Below are 21618 nucleotides of genomic sequence, written 5' to 3'. Positions count from 1 at the left end.
TGTACTGTGTGGCCGTCGCATTCAAAATGACTGAGCGAGTAGAGCAATGAATCTGCATCCAATTTGGTGTTAAGCTTGAACATTCCTCCACGGAAGCTACTCAGGTGATTCAGAAGGCCACAGCTATGGGCAACTAGTGATTGGCAGCTTCATCACAACAGTGCACCTGCTCATGCATCACGTCTAGTGCAGAGTTTGTTGGCAAAACATCCAATCACCCAGGTGACTCAGCCTCCTACAGCCCAGATTTGGTGCCCTGTAACTTCTGGCTTTTCCCTAAATTAAAGTCCCCTTTGCAAGGAAAGTGATCTCAGACCATCAGTGAGATTCAGGAAAATACAACAGGGCAGCTGATGGCGACTGGAGAACTGTGTGAGGTCCCAAGGTGCCTACTTTGAAGGGGACTGAGGCGTCATTGTCCTATGTACAATGTTTCTTGAATCTTGCATCTTCTTCAGTAAATGTCTCTATTTTTCATATTACATGCCTAGATAACTTCTGGACAGACCTTGTGTATTTTGTCTTCATCCGAGGTTCCTGGCTCACAGCTCCTAAAATCCTTGAAATTTCCTGAGCAGTAAGAACAATGGGATCATCTTTTGTTATAATATTTGGTCTCTTGTCCTTGGTTCTTGAAATCAGAACCATAAAGGTGAAATGAGTTCTTGTTAGTCATAATCAGCCCCTTTCTGCAACAACTGGGTTTATGTTAATAAGATGACTTTTGAAAATCACCTAAGGATGAAAGGGCTGGTTGCCAGGGGAACCAGTCATGAATAAAGGGTTGAAACTTTCATCCTGATTTCCAGGATGGGGAGGGGTGAAGGAGGCTGAATAGTCACCAATGGCCAATGAGTTAGTCAATCATGACTGTGTAATGAGGCCTCCAAGAAACCCAAAGGAAGAGGGTTGGAGGAGCTTCCGTGTAGGGAAACCAGAGTGCTTCAATACGCCACAGCGCCAGGTCCCAAACTCCATAGAGACAGAAGCTCTTCTGTTTGGGACCTCGCCCCTTCATCCAGCTGGTGGTCTGTTTTCTTTAATATCCTAGATAATAAACTGGTAAACTAGTAAAAAAAAAAAGAGAGAGAGGGAGAAAGAGACTAAGCCTAAGATTACCAAATTATGAAATTCTAACAGTTTTCACAGATTCTGTTATATTTGTACAACATATTTATATATTTTATAATAGAATACATATTTACATTGTATGTACTTCATATAATAAATATATTTATAATATATTTCATGTAATATAATATGTATTTCTTTTAATATCATATGTATTTCTATTTTAAATATTTGTTTAAAATATGCAGTCATATATAATTTATTCTTATATATTTATAATATGTTTCATATAACAAATATTTATGTTATATAATACTTTAAATATAGCTCTATATTTATATAGATTTATATGTATAGATTATTTACAGCTTTCTACAAGTGGAATTTACTTGAAGCCAATCATTCCTCCTAGGAATTCTGAAAATGCTGGGGTAGGGAAGCGCTGGAGGCCCTGTGGCACTCTTTGCAAAACCTGTACAGGACTAAGAAAAACATGGTAAAGCTTCCTCAGTGTCTGCCATCGCTTCGATCTTTGTCCCCTTTTCTTTCTATTTTTGGGTAACTAGCTCTCCCCGCGCCCCCATATTTCAACTATGCAAGAAACCATAAGGCTTACAAAAATAGCCTCAGAAAATGCGGCACTGTTGTAATGGTTTTCTGGACCCCAAACAAGGGGCATGTAAACCAGAACAGCCCCCACATTCGAGTGTAACTAACAAAGAGAACCACAGGAAAAGAGCCCCAATCGCCCTTCCTGATCCAGCCCTGGCCTGGTCTGCCCAAGCTCCCTGGTTCAGGGCAGCTGAAGAAAAGCTTCCAGCTGTGTTTGACACCATAAAACGAATTTATCCCATCACACAGCTTACAAAATTTACATTAACCGAAAAAAAAGTTATATTACAGCAGGTGTTTGCAATTTAGTAACATTACATCTGTAAGTCCCTGGGTCCACGGGAAAAATAACTCAAGCCAGATCAGCAGTCTCCCCAGTAACATTCGCCTGCTCCTTGATCGGTCATTTTCTAGGTGTTCAAGTGTTCCCGGAATAGAAAATGTCAATGATTTAAGAACTATTTAGGGGAGAACTTAAAACAGATACAATTCTCTACACTTGCATGGGTATTTTGGCAATTGCCCTTTGTCAGAGGAGAAGCACCATTGTTCACAGAAGCACAGCCTGAGAGCAGCTGGTTTTCATATACCATTCCCAACATCTTTACTGGTTACATTTCCCAAATGGAAACCACCTCCAGAAGGTGTGACCCTAATTAACCCAAAGGGGATACATCTGGGTAGATGTAGCCAGCCTGAGAAGACAATGTATCTGTCCTCTGCATAATGAATCCAAGGGCGTCAGCTACACTACAAACATAGCCTAGGGCAGAGATTAAGCGACTTTCCTGGAATTCAGAAGAGATGAAGAACCCCTTGGCTCAGCAAAATATATGCGGGGATTAAGAATGAACACGAGATAAGAAGGGGAATGTATTTTTATTACTAACTATACTTTTTTGTTAATATTACTGAAAACCCTCCATGCCAGTGGTTCCTGCTTGGAAAAGTTAAAGGATGGGAAAATTCTGCACACAGAGGCAAGTTGATAAATTCTAATTTAAATGCTAATTGGGTACAGGAAAGTTACCTAGGTCTTTAGTACACTCCGAGTTTGGACCTAACTACGGTTCTGACCTCATTCTGAATGTCAAAACCCTGCCTTGCTTGGTGTCAGCAGCCTAATTAGAGCAACACCAGGAAAGTAAAACCAGTAACCTTGTTAAATTACACCATTTTTCCAAAACCTTATCGATAGCAAACAGGATAGCCAAATTCTAAGCATGGAATGAGGGAAAATACACCCTCAGGGGCTTACAACAAGCTACAACAAGCCTCATGGAAGATTTCAAAGCCAAACCAAACCTTGCCCTACAGAGACCAACACTGCACTAATAGTTCTCTATGAGCTGGAGCAAGAGTCCCCAGCAGCCTGTGGCTCCCTCCTCCCTCCTCCCTCCTCCCTCCTCCCTCCTCCCTCCTCCCTCCTCCCTCCTCCCTCCTCCCTCCTCCCTCCTCCCTCCTGGGCCCTCGAGAAGCAGGGCTCCAGGCCTAGCAGAACCTTGAGGAAAAAATGCTTTACTTCATTGTTAGGAGGTAGGAAGGACTTCACACTTAAGGTTTTTGTGAGCCTTTTTGCAAACAGAGTTCCACTGTTCCTGAGTCCAGACCAAAATCCAAGCCCCAAGACAAGGAAAATACTTTGTTCTTTTACAACAAAACAGCAAACACACATACAGCACCCTTAGTGCATCTCTGTGGGCCCCAAAAGTTAACCCAGATTCCCAGGTCTGCCACTTGTTGCTAAGGCTGTGGGCAGAGATCTTGGGCAATGTGAAGACCAATCTCTCCAGTTCTCCCTACTAACACACCAGTGGTCAGGGAGAGTGCTGAGGGCCTTCAAAGTAACAGAGAGGATCCACCAGCTGGACAAAGTCCTCTGCAAAAGACAGGCAGCCCAGGACTTCCAGTCTGGCGGCATAGGCAGACATGACTCGCCTCTTCACTCAACCGCATCCAAAACAACTAAAATAGAGAACAACCATCACTCAGAACCATCAGAAATCGAGTTGAATGGAAGTCTGACAACTAAAGAATTAAACCACATCCGTTCAGACTGGAAGGAGGGGCACAGACGTGGAATGGGCTGGTCCCACATACACATGTGGTGGATAAAAATTTGGGAGGGATATCTTGGGAACAAGATGTCCCAGCCCCACACCAGGACCCCCAGCCAGGGTTCCAGTGCCAGGAAGATAAGTCCCCACAACTTCTGGCTTCAAAAACCAGTGGGGATTGAATCATTGGAAGAAACTTCTGAAGCCCCAAGCAGTTCCTTTTAAAGAACTCACACATGGACTCACTTACTCAGACTCATTCCCTCTGGGCTCTAGTGCAGGATGGCAGCTTGGAAGGTACCAGTGGATGCTGGGGGAGACTGAGGTGTCTGGCAACAAAGGAAGCAGAGGCCATTGTCCCTTTTCTAAAACCTACCCCCCCCAACAGAGCCACAGAGCTGACAAGCAGGCGCCATATCTGAGACTCTATCAATCTGGCTAACAGTGTCTGACCCACCATGAGATCCCCAGAGACTCCAACCCACCCAATTTACAGACCCACCCGAGCTGCTTTTCCATATGAATGACTGGTCTTGGCTTATGCTTCACAACTTCCTAAATCCTCTCAAATAAGCAACAGCTGGCCTCGAGGCCCAGCACTAGCAGCAGCCAAACCAGACTCACAGCTTGGCTTTACCCAAAAATCTCCAAGTCAAACACAAGTAGCAGCCATCTCAGATTGCTGTATAGCTCAGGCAGGGTTGCCCCAGGCAAAACACAGGTGGAGGCTAACCTTGGCCAGCACCACTCAGGAAACCCCAGGGCCACTGCACCCAATGGACAGTGAGAGACCATGCCAGCAAACCACCACCCTGCCCCTGAACAGGTGATCCTCCACAGAGGGTGGAGATTCATGGTAAGTGGTCACAGCCGATCCTTGCAGCTGACTGGCCTGGGTAAATCCTTCCCATTGCTCTCCCAACAGCAACCAAGGCTCAACTACAAGAGGAGGGTGTACTCAGCTCACACGAAGAGCGCACCTCTAGTACCCAGCTAGGGTGATAGGGGAGGCTGTGCCTCTAGACCCTACAGGACACCTACTACACTAGACCACACTACTGAGACAAGGAGTCAAAGCAGCTCTACCTAATACATAAAAACAAACACAGGGAGGCTGCCAAAATGAGGAGACTAAGAAACACGGCCCAAATAAAAGAACAGATCAAATCCAGAAAAAGAGCTAAGTGAAATGGAGATAAGCAATCTGTCACATGCAGAGCTCAAAACACTGGTTATACGAATGTCCAAGGAACTTACTAAGGACCTCAATAGCATAAAAAAGATCCAGCCTGAAACAAAGGATACACTAATTGAAAAAAGAACAATTTGCAGGGAAACAACAATGGAGCGGATGAAGCTGAGAATCAAATCAATGATTTGGAACATAAGGAAGCAAAAACCAACCAATGAGAACAAAGAAGAAGAAAAAAGAATCCACAAAAAATGAGGATAATATAAACAACCTCTGGGACAACTTCAAGATGTCCAATATTCGCATCATAGGGGTGCTAGAAGGAGAAGAGAAAACGCAAGAAATTGGAAATCAATTTGAAAAAATAATGAAAGAAAACTTCCCTAATTTGGTGAAGGAAGTAGACATACAAGTCCAGGGAATACAGAGAGTCCCTAAGAAGATGGATGCAAAGAGACCCACTCCAAACACATCATAACTAAAGTGCCAAAGGTTAAAGAGAAGGAGAGAGTCTGAAGAGCAGCAAGAGAAAAGTTACTTTCAAAGGAGCTCCCATATGACTTTCAGCTGATTTCTCAAAAGAAACTTTGCAGGCTAGAAGGAATTGGAGAGAAATATTCAGTCATAAAAAACAGAGCTACAGCCAAGATTGCTCTACCTCGCAAAGATATCATTTAGAATCAAAGGGGAGATAAAGAGCTTCCCAAACATGAAAAAACTAAGGAATGCATCATCACCAAACCACTATCATATGAAATGTTAAAGGGACTCACTTAAAAGAAGATCAAAACTATGAAGAATAAAATGGCAAAAATATATATCTATCAACAATTGAATCTAATGCTTGCCAGATGGGAGATGAGGTGTGAAGGGAATGGGTGAAGCAGCGAGGGGATTAAGAAGTACAAATAGGTAGCTGCAGAATAGCCATGGGGGTGTAAAGAACAGTATAGGAAATGGAGAAGCCAAAGAACTTATTATACTCATGACCGATGGACATGAACAATGGTGGAGGGATTGCCTGAGAGAGTAGGGGGTGCTGAGTGGAGAAGGGCAAAGTGGGAAAAATCAGGACAACTGTAATAGCATATTTAATAAAACATAATTTAAAAAATAAAAATAAATAAAACTTAAAAAAAGACAGCAGCCCAGGGTAGAGAGGTCCCCTCTGCCTGGATACAGATACATATCTGTCACACACACACACTACCTGTGGTGGGCTGCATGATGGTGGCGCCCAAAGATGTCACATCCTGATCCCTGGAACCTGTCGCTATCATCTAATATCATTACGGAAGTACTCAAGCCAGATGGAGGCCATCGCAGCCGGGCTCTCATACAACATGACTGGTGGAGATTCGGGCACAGAGACTGACACTCACGGAGGACACACAGCACAGCATGAAGACACACAGGCAGGAGACTTGGGAGGATGGAGGAGTGGAAGGACATATCCGCAAGCCCAGGAGCTCAAAGACTGCCAGCAAACCACCAGAAGGGAGCCAGGAGGAGGCAAGGCAGAATCCCCTGGAGGGGGCCAGAGGGAGCAGGCCACTGTTTGGACTTCTAGCCTCTGGAACTCTGAGACAACATATGTCTGTTGTTTTAAGCCACCCAGTCTGTTGTTACAGCAGCTCTGAGAAATGAACACGCCATGCTTTTCCATATGTATAATGTATGCCTAACTTTGCCAGACACATTCATTTTAACTTTTGCACCACGATCCGGCAATTCCCGCCCCACCCAGACACCCTCACACCCGTCTCTCAATGACTTGGGAAGGTAATGGCTGCAGAGGATTAATCCCGTTAACGCAAACTATCAAGAACTTTCAAACTTCTTTTTCAAGAAAGCAAATTCAAATTGTCAACAAAGTGAAAAAGATGTTCCTCCCACGTGCTTTTATTTTGATGAAATATGGACTTTAAACACCATGAAGTTACTACTGTTGGAGAGGTCCCCCTTCCAACCTGGCACCAGGAGGAAATAATCGACTCTGTAGAGGGAACGACCTGACACTGTCTTCCTCCTGAGCTCCCGGGCTCCTGGGAAAACACCGCCCCACGTGGTAGAAATTTTAAATTCGGTTCCTCATAAAACAGGCGATGTCAAAGGCAAAGAACAAAAAAAGACCTACTAAGCAAGCACAAATTTTTATCATGTTGCTCAAATGTTAACTTTTTGTATAATGCTTTGAAATGATTACATTAAAAACTAATAAGTATAAAAAACCAATAAATAAGTATACTTTGCTAGGAATGAAAACCTCAGTCTCTGGCATAGAACACACATTTGAAGGTTGAAAACAGAAACCTTTGGATGACTTGCTCACTCAGGCAGGGTTATGTTTGTTTTGTTCGGTAATTATATGACATTATGATTAAATTATTATTATTACATGAAATGTTAAAGGGACTCACTTAAGGAAAAGAAGATCAAAAGTAGGAAGAATAAAATGGCAAAAATACATATCTATCAACAATTGAATCTAAAAAACAAACTAATAAAACAAGAAGACCAGAGACAGAATCATGGATAAAGAGTGTTTTGATGGTTGCCAGATGGGAGATGGGGTATTAGGACACTGTGGCCGCCCCTAGTAAACATAGGAGAGATTCTTTACCAAAGCATAGCACTGTTTGGGGGGGAAAATGAAATAAAGAATGTAAAAGCTCTTTGGGAAAAAATGGAAATCTACAAATAGATATATTTAAGGTATCCTCTTTCTTTACTCACTAAAACCTTCCAGAACTCATTTATTTATTTAACAAAACTTTTCTTTTTTAGGGGAGGTCACGGTTCCATGCGCTACAGTAAGACACTATCACTGTTCTCAGGGAGGAGCTAAGAGGCAGCATCACAGGACATATGATGAAAATAATAACTGAAGGACCTATGCTCCTCCCTGAAAACTATGCGATGGAATCAGCTGTATTATGTGATTTTTTTTTTAATCCTCACCCAAGGACATCTTTAGAGAGGGGAAGGGAGGCAGAGAAACAATGACGAAGACCAAACCCTCAACCTAGGCATGTGCCCTGACCAGGAATCAAACCTGCAACCTTCTGGTCCATGGGAAAGACACTCCAACCAACCGGGCCACACCAGCCAGGGGAGCTGTGTTAAGTGATTGTTTTACCTAGATTAACTGAGAGAGTGTCAGTCAGACTACAAAAGGCTACCGTGTTACTAAGTCAAATGTAAACATGGAAATTTGGATAAGAATAGGCATAAAATCAAAAATCAGTCTAACGTTGTGAGACAAAATTAAGTAAATTTTTTCTGTAATTACCATAAAGTGGTTATAAAAGAATAGCTTGTGATGCTTTATTAATTCTGTCTCAAATGTCATTTATTATTCTTGAGTTACCATCAGTTTCATACTCTCTAGGTGAGTGGTAGTGGATTGGACACCATTGTCCTGTTTAAATCATTTTTAATTATGTATCAATATGCGAATAAGGCAAAGTATGATCCAAAACCTACAGAACAAGCTATCAAACTATGAAGAACTGATAGAAGAGGGGTAAATCTTTACTTTTTACTAGACATACTTTGTATGTTATGATTTTTATGAGCATTAAGTAAAGCAACAAAGAAAAACATAAGTTAAAAGCAAGATATATATCCCACCCTACATCAAAACATTTCTTCTTTAGGCATACGGTCAACAACTCCCTTCTAGCTAAGAAAAAAAACAATGTCTAAGGCAATATTTGGCTAAAGTTTTCTCTTAACAGAGCTAGTCAACCTGTCCTCCAGATTTCAACTACTTGGTCCCCCAAATGGGAGTCAGCAGTGAGTGAACCAGCACCCCCCAAGCAAAGCTATAGGAGAGTCATCTTAACCTCTGTTATTAGCCATCTTTCTCTGACTTGGACAAGCAGGATAGAGGAGAGCTTAGGGTGCAGGCCCTTCAGTTGATAATGGTCATGGACTGTGGACAGCAGCAGAGAAAAGCCAAGCAGTAAAGAGGAGAGTAATGGCAGATCTTGGCTTGGCCTCCTGCATTCACACAAATTATCACTCCCACCACCTCCACCATTACCGAAGAATGAAGGGATGTATGATGACTTCTTCACCCTCGCAGCGGTCACGCAGTTGTTCTCTGGAAGGGAAGCATAATGAGTGGTTTAATTCAAAATTGGAGGAGAATAGGGAAAAATTCTGATAGAACCCACATCCCTCCACTCCTTGATTTTTCCCCAGCCCTCAACGAGCAGGTGAGCACTGGGGAGCACAAGGAAGTCCCATTTAGGTCTGTTCTCAGCTGCCAACCCCATTTGTGTTCCTGGCTGACTATAATCCAAATCTCCTAATTATTTCTTCTTCCTCTTTATCTATTCCACATTCTTTTGATTTTTCCCTTCATTTTGCTCCCATAATGTTCTTGCTCATTGAAGAAGAGAAAGAGGAAAGAATGGTAGAGAAAGAGTAGTGAGATTTATGGACTGAAATGAGCCTCTTCCTATTTTCCAATTTATTTTCCCATTATGACAGACCTTACCTTGGGGCTGGTATCCCCTTACCCTCAAGAATATGAGGTTCATAAAATACAGTGGGGGAGGAGAGGACAACTAGTTAGAACATCTAGAATCAGCCTTCCAAACCACTGTCCTGGCAAGTATGTGCCTTTTTTCTCCAGACTGGCTCCCTCTCTGCCTTCCCTCACTCTCTGTCTTCCCAACATGTTCCCCAACTGCTTCAAAGCAGGGACCAATACAGGGCACCTTTTTTTAGGTTTTTTTAATTTATTTTTAGAGAGAGGGGGAGGGAAGGAGAAAGAGAGGCAGAGAAACATCAATGTGTGGTTGCCTCTCGAGCACCCCCTACCAGGGACCTGGCATGTGCCCCAACTGGGAATCGAACCAGCAACCCTTTGATTCACAGGCTGGCACTCAATCCACTGAGCCACACCAGGGAAATACAGGACACTTTTAAGGTTGAAACTGGATGGGGACATATGTTTTGGAAGAGAGGGCGTTGAGTGTAACCTGGACAAGTGGGACTCCCACCTGATTCACAAACAATACAATAATGCTCATTAAGACAACAGAAAAAAAGCTATTAGCACTTGTAGAATGAGAGGGAGCTTTGACTGTCCCTCCCAACCTTGAGACTCAACGATCTCAATCATGGAATCATAGATGAGAGAGCCCAAGAAGTCACCATCCAGTGCTCCACCCTCCCCTGCCAGCCCACTTTCTAGGCCAGATAGTCACATCCATCAATCAGGGGGCCAATGAGCCTTTACAGATACTGTAAAATTTCCAAACCCAGTCCCTAGGAACCTTCAGTACAGTGAATAAAACTGTGAGGCTCTACATCACTTTGTTTATTGCTTTTTTCACAGCTCATACTGGCATCTGTTCAGCCCAGGATTATTTAAGGCCTGATGTTCATGGCGCTGGAGTGTACAGTGAAATAAATGGGGTTTCAGCTAATTAAATGCTGGCACAAAGCTGAGGTGTTTGAAAAATCTCAAAATCCATCTATTTCCAGCCTGTCCCAGAGCCAAGAGTTGCTGCTATTCTATGACACAATAAAAGAGATGCTGTGTAAATTTTAAATATTTTATTGACCATAAATAATTAGAATACCTAACCACTTTCTAAGGCAAAATATCTAGTAGCTAATGCGCAAAAAGCATTGCAGATGTTCACAAACCACAGAAATGTCGATTTGCTTTTAGGTTTCTTTTAAGCAATTTTTTACTCTAAAGAAGTAAACTTAACTGTGAATAAAGTGTGGTTTGGGCAAATGTTTAGGAATATTCAATCAAGCATCTGTATAAATATTCAGTTATGGATGTAATTTGATTTAAATAGATGGTACTTTCAATAAATAAACATTGTTCAACATGAATACACATTTTAAACGACCAGTAAGCATCAGAACCAGCTGATATTTCATGCGAATCTTGGGAAAACATTTTATTTAGCCGTTCTCATAGCCACCACATATTGTCAGGGATTCTTTCACACTGTTTATTTTCAGAAACTTCTGAATGAAAGCAGCAGCTTTTCTTGAACGACTTCATCCTTTTGCAGCGCTACCATTTCATTACAATCTTTTCTTCTATGCAGTCACTGGGCGTCACGCAGCTGGTGTGCCATGGGGCACTGTGGTGGCCAAGGTTATGAGCACAGCCTAGCAACTACACGGCTGGACTCAAACTATCTCTGCCATTTATGACTCCGTAATCTTGGGCAGTTTCCTCTTGTTTGGCCTCGCTCTCGTCATTTTTCCAATGGAAATCCTGAGACCCTTCTCAGAGGAATAATGATTAAATAAGATCATATGAGTAAAGTTGCCAGCACACTCTACAAATTTAACCCCTAGCGCTTTACATGATGTTTTTTTAATTGAACATTCCAGCTAAATCATTTAAAACAGATTTTGCATGTCCGCCGTGTTATCCTGTAACAGCTTTTATACACTGTTGATGGGAATGTAAATTGGCGAAACATTCTTAAAGAGCAGTTTGGCAATAGCTATCAAAATGGGAAATGCACATTTGTTTTTATCCAGCAGCTCCACTCCTGGGAATTCACTTATCACTAGCTAGCGAGCACATACATGTCCCAGATGCTCTAGCCCTCTGATGCCGGATGTTTACGGCTGCATTTTTGGAAGAACAAAAGAAGGGGAACAACTGAAATATCAATCAATAATTAAGTAAATTACCATGATCCCCCATTTATAGGACTTGTCACAATGAAAGATTTACCTTTGTATATTTGGTTATCATATTATTATTGTTCTTCTTCTGTGTGAAGGGAGAATACTTGTTCCCTCTTCTAAAGTTTCCTTCCGTATGAGAGAGCCTCTGTTAGTGATACACCCCTGACCTCTCTCTGCCCATTTATGCACTGAACCCACGGGTGGCAGAGTAACTCAGTGGTTGGTAAATTTGGGGAGAATAAGTGGACATAACAGGGAACAGGAGCTCTCTTCTGCTCCTCTGCATTGTCTTACGAGACAGTCCCCCCTGACTGGGGAGCCTACTCCAGATCAGCCCTACCCGTGACTGGGTGGGTACAGCCGCACAATTCTGGACGTTGGTATTACAAAGTCCATGGGTTTTGCACACTATCCTATATCTTTCAACTTAGCATGTAAAAACAATAGAGGTAAATAACCTTTGATCGGTGACTGTAAATGTTGATCTTTTCTATTTCAATTTAATCGGAACTTGAACAAGGAAAAGGGATGCTTTTGAAGAGCTTCATGAAGGCTACCTACCACATGCCCCACAAATATAAACTCCGTAAGACAGGAATTATATCTGTTTGGCTCACCACTATGTCCTGTAACAGAGTCTAGGCCCCCAGTAATGAATAAATGACCCAATGAACGAGCCATACGAATAGTATTACAGTACTCTCCCACTTCCCTGTCATTTCGCTTTCCTGGTTTCAGCTACCCAAAGTCAACTGCGGTCCAAACATATTAAGTGAAAAATTCTAGAAATAAAAAATTCATAAGTTTTAAACTATGTGCCATTCCGAGTTACACTTCCCACCCCACCCCCCTGGGATGTGAGTCACCCCTTTGCCCAGCATGCCCACACTGTATGTGCTACCCACCCGTTAGCCACCTAGTAGCCACCTAGGTTGTCAAATGGACTGTTGTGGTATCTCAGTGCTTGTGTTCAAGTCACCTTCATTTTACTTAATAATGGCCCCAAAGCACAAGAGTGGTGATGATGGCAATCCAAATAAGAAGCCAAAAAGTACTTCCTTTAAGCGAAAAAATGAAAGTTCTCTACGTACTAAGGAAAAAAAAAAAATGAGATGCTGAGGTTGCTAAGATCTATGGGAAGAATGAATCTTCCATGAGTGTAATTATAAAGAAAAAATAAATTCATGCTAGTTTTGCCATCACACCTCAAACTGCAAAAGTTACGGCCACAGTATGTGCCAGCACTTAGTTAAGATGGAAAAGGCGTTAAATTTGCGGGTGAAAGACGGGAACAGAAAACCTGTTTTGACTGACAGCAGTGTGTTACGCCCTAAAGCACTGGGCCTGCACGACGACTTCAGCAAAGGCATCGCTGAAGTGAGTGCCAGCAAGCCGTTCACTGCACATAAGGGATGGTTACACAGATTCGGGAATACTCTCGGACTGAAAAAATATAAAAATTATTGGAGAAGCTGCACCTGCTGATGAAGAGGCTGCCACATCCTGGCAGAGTTGAAGAAGCTAATTAAGACTCAGTACTACCCATGGTTTCAGGCATCCGCTGGGGATCTTGAAATGTATTTTCTGCAGATAGCGGGGACTACTGTATCTTAAAGTATGTGATTTGTCTGTGTTTGATGATGTAAATGTGGTTTCTCTTAGAGAGAGACTAGGAGAGAAGGCAGCCTTTTCAGTGACTACCCATTGGTACCATTTGGATTTTTCTAACCATGTTTAGGTATTAGTTATTCAGTGAAAGGGGCAGAGGTGGAAATGGCCCACAAAAGGTGATTGGGAGGTATAATTATGAACTGCTTTGTGTTCCTTTTTGTGCATTTCTGTATTAAAAGAAACATGAGGAAAACTCATTAGGAAGGAAGGGAAGGAGGGAGGGAGGGAGAGAAAGCGGGAGGAAAGAGAAGAGGGAGGAAGGAGAAATCCCATAACAACTCCTTTTATAGAAGGAGTATTTTCCCTCCACAAGTCAGGGTCTTTGATTGAAGAAAAAACAGAAACCAACTCTGGCTACATTAAATAGAACAGGAATGCATCTGACGCTATCAAGTGGCTAACAAAGTTGACAGGAAAGCTGGGAGCAAGCTAAAATGTGCGCAGGATCCAAGGCGGCCCGGGGCACCCACGTAATGATGCAGCTGGAGATCATGATGATGCTCAAGTCACCTAGGACACTTTCAGAGACGAGCCAGCACCACTGGACGCTCTCTGCACTGCTGACACCTCGACTCCGCCACCACAGTGCATCACATCAGAGGCTCCTGTGCCTTCGGCTTACACCCTCAAGGTTCAGGGCAGAAGCAGCCAGTTAGCCAAGATGAGGAGTCCTGCCCACCTGGAGGGTTTAACCTTCAGTAGGAACAGTACACTCACTCCTTCACTCTCTCTAAGGGGAGGGCAGACAGATAGCTAGGGTGTAGATGCTGGTAGGGAGGTGGTTTACAGGGTAGAGATGAAGGACTTTCTGAATGCTTGCTTCTATTTTCTCAATGAATTATGACAAAGAACTGTCCGCTCAGAAAGAAGGGAGACAGTAGTGTTAAGCATCTGAAGGAAAAAGGTGTGAAATAGTGCCTTTGAAGGGTTATGTTCTGAGTATTGATGGCTACCTAATAAACCAGCCCTAAACAGTGACTTATAGGGATAATAATCATTTATTTTGCTCATGAATCTGGGGACGGAGTGTACCTAGCCAGGCAGTTCTCACTCAGGGTCCCTCATAAGGTTGCAGTTAGATGGTGGATACATATATGCATATGTACATACAGTAAACCCTCACTTCACACCGTCATCAGTTCTGCTATGTTAAGCAAAACGGGGTGCAGCAACACCAATTTTACCACAGACTAATTGATACCAACAACCTAATAACAAAGTGGGAACAAAGGGAAGATGGTGGAGGAGTGAATGGGAACCACACTAACCCCTTCCCAGAGCCAATGTGGAATTACAAGTCAATTGTGGAGAAACCACCCGGAACAAACAACTGAGCAATAGCGAGAAAGAGCCTTGTAACCTATGACAGAGGAATCAGCTTTGGCCCAACCTATCTGGACCACATCTGTGCTTGAGGACCACACGTCGAAGGTATGTATCCTCTCTAGCATGATGCTGCCTCAGCCCTGGAAGCTTCCAGGTCAGTTTTAATGTACCAGCCAGAATTTTGCTGAGCCTGAATTGATGCCTTAGACCAGGTAACAAAGGGACCATTTCTTCATTTAAATTTAAATGATTCTTTACACTTCCCATTTATACCCTGCAAGGCACTGACAGTCTTTTAAACTACCACATTCTCGAAATAAGAAGCCCTGTATCTAAGTCCCACACTCCCTACCATAGAAGTTCACCCTACAAAGACAGGTAGCAAAGCAGAGCATCAGGAATTGCAGAAACAAATAAAAAGAGTCACCTGAAACAGGAAGACAAAGAACAAACCAGCAATCAAAAGGAATGGAAGACTCCCCACGAAAACAAAATATCAACAAGGATATTGCGGCATTGAACAAAACCCTAGATCAAATGGACTTCATATATATATAACCTTTCATCCCAAAGAAGCAAAATACACATTCTTTTCAAGTGCACATGGGATATTTTCAAAGATAGACCACATGATAGGACACAAAACAAGCCTCAACAAATTCAAGAAAATTGAAATCATATCATGCATTTTCTTGGACCGTAAGGGCTTGAAACTAGAAACCAACCTCAAGAAAAAACTAAAAAATATTCAAACTCATGGAAACTAAATAGCATGTTATTAAACAATGAATGAGCTAATAATTCCATCAAGGGAGAAATCAAGAAGTTTCTGGAAACAAAGGAAAATGAACACACAACAGTCCAAAACCTATGGGACACAACAAAGGCAGTCCTGAGAGGGAAGTTCATAGTGATACAGGCTTACCTAAAAAAGATAGAAACATTTCAAATAAGCAACCTAACACTATACCTACAAGAACTGGAAGAACAACAACAAACAAAGCCCAGAGCAAGTAGAAAAAGAAAATAACTAAGATCAGAGCAGAATTAAATGGCATAGAGACTAAAATAACAATCCAAAGGATCAATGAATCCAGGAGATGGTTCTTTGAAAAGATTGACAAGACTTTAACCAGACTCATCAAGAAAAAAAGAGACAGGACCCAAATAAACAAAATCAGATATGAAAGAGGAGAGATTACAACTGATACCACACAAATAAAAAGGATTGTAAGAAATTACTATGAACAATTATATGCCAAGAAATTTGAAAACCTAAGTGAAATGGATAAATTTCTACAAAAATATAATCTCCAAAAACTGAAGGAAGAAGAAGCAGGAAGCCTGAACAGACCTATAACACCTGGTTAAATTGAAGCAGTAATCAAAAAACTCCCAGTACACAAAAACCCTGGACTGGATGGTTTCACGGGAGAATTTTACAAAACATTTACGAAAAAGTTAACCCCTATCCTTCTCAGACTATTCCAAAAATCCAAGAAGAGGGAGGACTCCCAAACTCTTTTTATGAAGCCAGCATCATCCTAATTCCAAAACCAGATAAAGACACAATAAAAAAAGAAAACTACAGGCCAATATCGCTGATGAATACAGATGCTAAAATCCTCAACAAAATATTGGCAAACCACATTCCAACAATACATTAAAAAGATCGTACAGCGTGATCAAGTGGGATTCATCCCAGGAATGCAAGGATGGCACAATATTCACAAATCAATAAACATAATATAGCACACAAACAAAAGGAAAGACAAATATCACATGATCATATCAATAGATGCTGAAAAAGCATTTGATAAATACAGCACCCATTTATGATAAAAACACTCAGTAAAGTGGGAGTAGAGGGAACATTCCTCAACATAATAAAGGCCATATGTGAGAGACCTACAGCCAACATCATACTCAACAGGCAAAAACTAAAACTTTCCTATGAAGATCAGGATGTCTGCTTTCACCACTTCTATTCAACATAGTATCGGAAATCCTAGCCACAGTGATCACACAAGAAAAGGAAATGAAAGGCACCCAAATTGGAAAGGAGGGAGCAAAACTGTCATTGTTTGCAGATGACATGATAGTGTACATAGAAAATCCTATAGACTCCACCAAAAAACTACCCAACCTAATAAGAGAATTTGGCAAAATAGCAGGATACAATGTCAATATTCAGAAATCAAAGGCATTTTTGTACACCAACAATGAAATATCAGAAACAGAAATCAGGGGAAAAAATTCCATTTCATATAGCAACAAGAAAAATAAAATACCTAGGAATAAACTTAACCGAGGAGGTAAAAGACCTATACTCAGAAAACTATACAACACTGAAGAAAAAAATTAAGGAAGACAAAAATAAATGGAAGCATATACCATGTTCATGGATTGGAAGAATTAGCACCATCAAAATGTCCATACTACTCAAAGCAAATTACAGATTAAAAAAAAAATTCAACACGATCCCTATTAAAATACCAATGCCATATTTCACAGATATAGAGAAATATTTCAAAAATTTATGTGGAACCATAAACACCCCCAAATAGCTGCAGCAATTTTGCGAAAGAAAAACAAAGGAATCACAATACCTGATATCAAACTGTATTACAGGGTCAGTGTAATCAAAACAGTCTGGCACTGGCATAAGAATAGACACATAGATCAATGGAACAGAATAGAGAGCCCAGAAATAAACCCAAGTCTCTATGGTCAGTTAATATTTGACAAAGGGGGCAGAAGCATAAAATGGAGTAAAAATAGCCTCTTCAGCAAATTGTGTTAGGAGACCATGCAAAAAAAATGAAACTCAATGACCACCTTACTCCATACACAAAAATAAACTCAAGGTGGATGAAACACTTAAATATAAGTCATGACACCATAAAAGTCCCAGAGGAGAACATAGGCAGGAAAATCTCAGACATTTCATGCAGCAATATTTTCACCAATATGTCCCCTAGAGCAAGGACATAAAGGAAAGAATAAACAAATGGGATCTCACCAAAATAAAAAGCTTCTGCATGACTAAAGAAAACATCAGCAAAATGAAAAGGGAACCAACCATATTGGAAAATATATTTGCCAATGATACCTCAGACAAGGGTCTGATCTCCAAAATATATAACGAACTCACATGACTCCACTCCAGGAAGACAAAAAAACCAATTTAAAAATGGGCAAAGGACTTGAACAGACACTTCTCCAAGGAGGACATACAGAGGGCCCAGAGACATATGAAAAATGCTCAGCATCAGTAGCCACTAGAGAGATGCAAATTAAAACCACAATGAGATACCACTTCACACCGGTGAAAATGGCCATCATAAACAAATCAACAAACAACAAGTGCTAGTGAGGTTGTAGAGAAAAGGGCACCCTAGTGTGCTATTGGTGGGAATACAGACTGGTGCAGCCACTGTGGAAAACAGTAGGGAATTCCCTCAGAAAGCTAAAAATGGAACTGCCTTTTGATCCAGCAATTCCACTGCTGGGATTATACCCTAAGCATCCTGAAACACCAATTCGAAAGAACCTATGCACCCCAATGTTCATAGCAGCGCAACTTACAATAGACCAAGTGTGGGAAGCAACCTAAATGCCCACCAGTAAATGAATATATTAAAAAAACTGTGGGGGAACCAAGATGGCGGCATAGGTAGACACACTGCGCCTCCTCGCACAACCAGAACTGACAGAGAATCGAACAGCAAGGGGGACTGAAACCAAGGAAATAGAAAATAAACACATCCAGACTGGTAGGAGGGGCGAAGACGGGCACGGGGTGGAGAGGACTAGCGTGGCTGTGGCGGGACTGAGACTGGCGGAGTGTGGGACAAATGGCACAGGCAGTCTGAGCACTAGCAGACCCTGCAGCCCCACATTTGCACAGATAAACCCAGAGGGCCGGACTCAGAGTGGCGGAGAGTGGGGCAGGCAGAGTGGCGGGTAGCACCCTGCGGCACCACATTCGTCCACAGATAAACCTGACGAACGGCGGGCAACGAAGCAGACCGTGCAACCCAGGGTTCCAGCTCGGGGAAATAAAGCCTCAAACCTCTGATTGAAAGCGCCCCTGGGGGTTGGGGCGGCAGCAGGAGAGACTCCCAGCCTCACAGGAGAGGTCACTGGAGAGACCCACAGGGGTCTAGAGTGTGCACAGGCCCACTTACTCGGGAACCAGCACCAGAGTGGCCCAGTTTGATTGTGGACATCGGAGTGAAAGATTGAAATCCGGAGGACAGTGAGGCGGGCGCCATTGCTCCCACTCGGCCCCTCCCCCACGTACTGCGTCACAGCGCAGCCACCAGCATTACTCCGCCCCGGTGAACACCTAAGGCTCCGCCCCTTAAAGTAACAGATGCATCAAGCCAAACAAACAAACAAAAAATGGCCCAAATGACAGAACACTTCAAAGCTCCAGAAAAAATACAACTAAGCGACAAAGAGATAGCCAACCTATCGGATGCACAGTTCAAAGCACTGGTTATCAATATGCTCACAGACTTGGTTGAATCTGTTCGAAAACCAGATGAAAAAATGAAGTCTATGCTAAGAGAAACAAAGGAAAATGTACAGGGAACCAATAGTGATGAGAAGGAAACTGGGACTCAAATCAATGGTATGGACCAGAAGGAAGAAACAAACATCCAACCAGAAAAGAATGAAGAAACAAGAACTTGGAAAAATGAGGAGCGGCTTAGGAACCTCCAGGACACCTTGAAATGTTCCAACATCCGAATTATAGGGGTGCCAGAAGGAGAAGAGGAAGAACAAAAAATTGAAAACTTATTTGAACAAATAATGGAGAACTTCCCCGATCTGGCAAAGGAAATAGACTTCCGGGAAGTCCAGGAAGCTCAGAGAGTCCCAAAGAAGCTGGACCCAAGGAGGAACACACCAAGGCACTCATAATTACATTACCCAAGATTAAACGCAAGGACCTACATCCAAGATTACTGTATCCAGCAAAGCTATCATTTAGAATGGAAGGGAAGATAAAGTGCTTCTCAGATAAGGTCAAGTTAAAGAAGCTCATCATCACCAAGCCCTTATTATATGAAATATTAAAGGGAGTTACCTAAGAAAAAGAGGATCAAAAATAGGAACAGTAAAAATGACAGCAAACTCACAGTTATTAACGACCACACATAAAACAAAAACGAGAGCAAACTAGGCAAACAACTAGAACATGAGGGTTGTCAATAAGGGAGTGGGAGGGGGAGAGGGGGGTAAAGGTACAGAGAATAAGTAGCATAGATGATAGGTAGAAAATAGACAGGGGGAGGGTAAAAATAGTGTAGGAAATGTAGAAGCCAAAGAACTTATAAGTATGACCCATGGACATGAACTATGGGGGGGGAATGTGGGAGGGAGGGGGGTGGGCAGGATGGAGTGGAGTGGGGGGGGAAATGGGACAACTGTAATAGCATAATTAATAAATATATTTTTTAAAAAAACTGTGGTACATTTATGCAATGGAATACTATACAGCAGAGAGAAAGAAGGAGCTCCTACACTTCACAACAGCATGGAATTGGAGAGCATTATGGTAAGTGAAATAAGCCAGATGGTGAGAGACAAAAACCATATGATCTCACCTATAAGTGGAAACTAATCAACAAAACAAACAAGCAAGCAAAATATAACCAGAAACATTGAAATAAAGAGCAAACTGACAGTAACAAGAAGGCAGGGGGGAGAGGGATAGCAGGGGAAAATAGGGAAAGGGCCATCAAGGAATATGTATAAGGGACACATGGACAAAGCCAAAGGGCATAGGTTCAAGGGTGGGAGGTGGGGATGGGTGGGGCTGGGGTGGTGGATTGTGATGGGGTGAAAATGGAGACAACTGTACTTGAAAATATATACATACATACATATATACATACATACATAAAATGTTAAAAAATGGCATTGAATGAAACAATGTTATTCAAGGATCTGCCACATATATGTGTGTGTGTGTGTGTGTATGTATATGTATATGTATATGTATAATGGTCTGGCACAAATAGCATCTCTTTTTTACAAAATCTTTCATTACAAAATCATAAGCATGTAATTCTGTAACATAACAATATCACACTCAAGCACACCATATGACATTTTAGGTTAAATGTTCAAATGAAAGTATTATACCCATATTATTACCCTACCAAACACACTCACACAGTTATTGATAAAATGTATGTGAATACATTTTACATATGTATTCACACTCACATGCGAGGGGGGACCCCAAAAAACAGAATTATCTTCTGGAGAGTGGGCCCCTTAATAGTATAGGCTTCCCCCACTAGGTGAGTGTTCTAGGAACCCACCTGTATCAGTGTACCAGCTGGCGTTGTTGTGAGAGGCTGAGTTTGGCTTCATTGTATTTTTTTGAAGACTCTTTCAATACACTTGCTCATTTCATGATGGGTGCTTTCTGAGCACACCTACCCACACCACACTAAGTATTCAGAATTTTTTTACCAAAAATGGCATGACCCCATGCGCCATCCTCCTACTTACCCGATCTTGGATTGAGTGACTGTTTTTTGTTCCCCAGTATGGAAAAAGTCCTCAACGGGAAACATTTTGCCAATGTGGATGAGATGAAACAACAACAAAAAAATGCTGAAGCACTAAAGGGCATCAAAATCGGCAAGTTCAGAAAGTTTTGAGCAGTGGAAAAAAATGTCTCGATAGGTGTATTGCATCAAATGGAGAGTACTTTGAAGGTGACTGAAGTTTAAACATGTAAGAATAAATACACGATTTTTTATAAATAAATTCCATGGTTTTGGGGTCCTTCCCCCACATATAGTCTATGCATGTGGTGTTCCCACATGGTGGCCTCAGGATAACTGGCCTTTCACGTAGCAGCTGGAGGCTCCCAGTGTCCCAAGAGAAACTGGCACAATCTCCAGAGCCTTTTCTAACCTGGCTTCCAAATTCAGTGTCCCTTCTGCTATGTTCTGGTCATGGAAACTGTCATACGGT

The sequence above is a fragment of the Desmodus rotundus genome, chromosome 7, assembly GCF_022682495.2.
Source record: "Desmodus rotundus isolate HL8 chromosome 7, HLdesRot8A.1, whole genome shotgun sequence".
Lineage (NCBI taxonomy): Eukaryota > Metazoa > Chordata > Mammalia > Chiroptera > Phyllostomidae > Desmodus > Desmodus rotundus.
The sequence above is the reverse complement of the archived record's forward strand: the minus strand, read 5'-3'. Positions refer to the sequence as shown.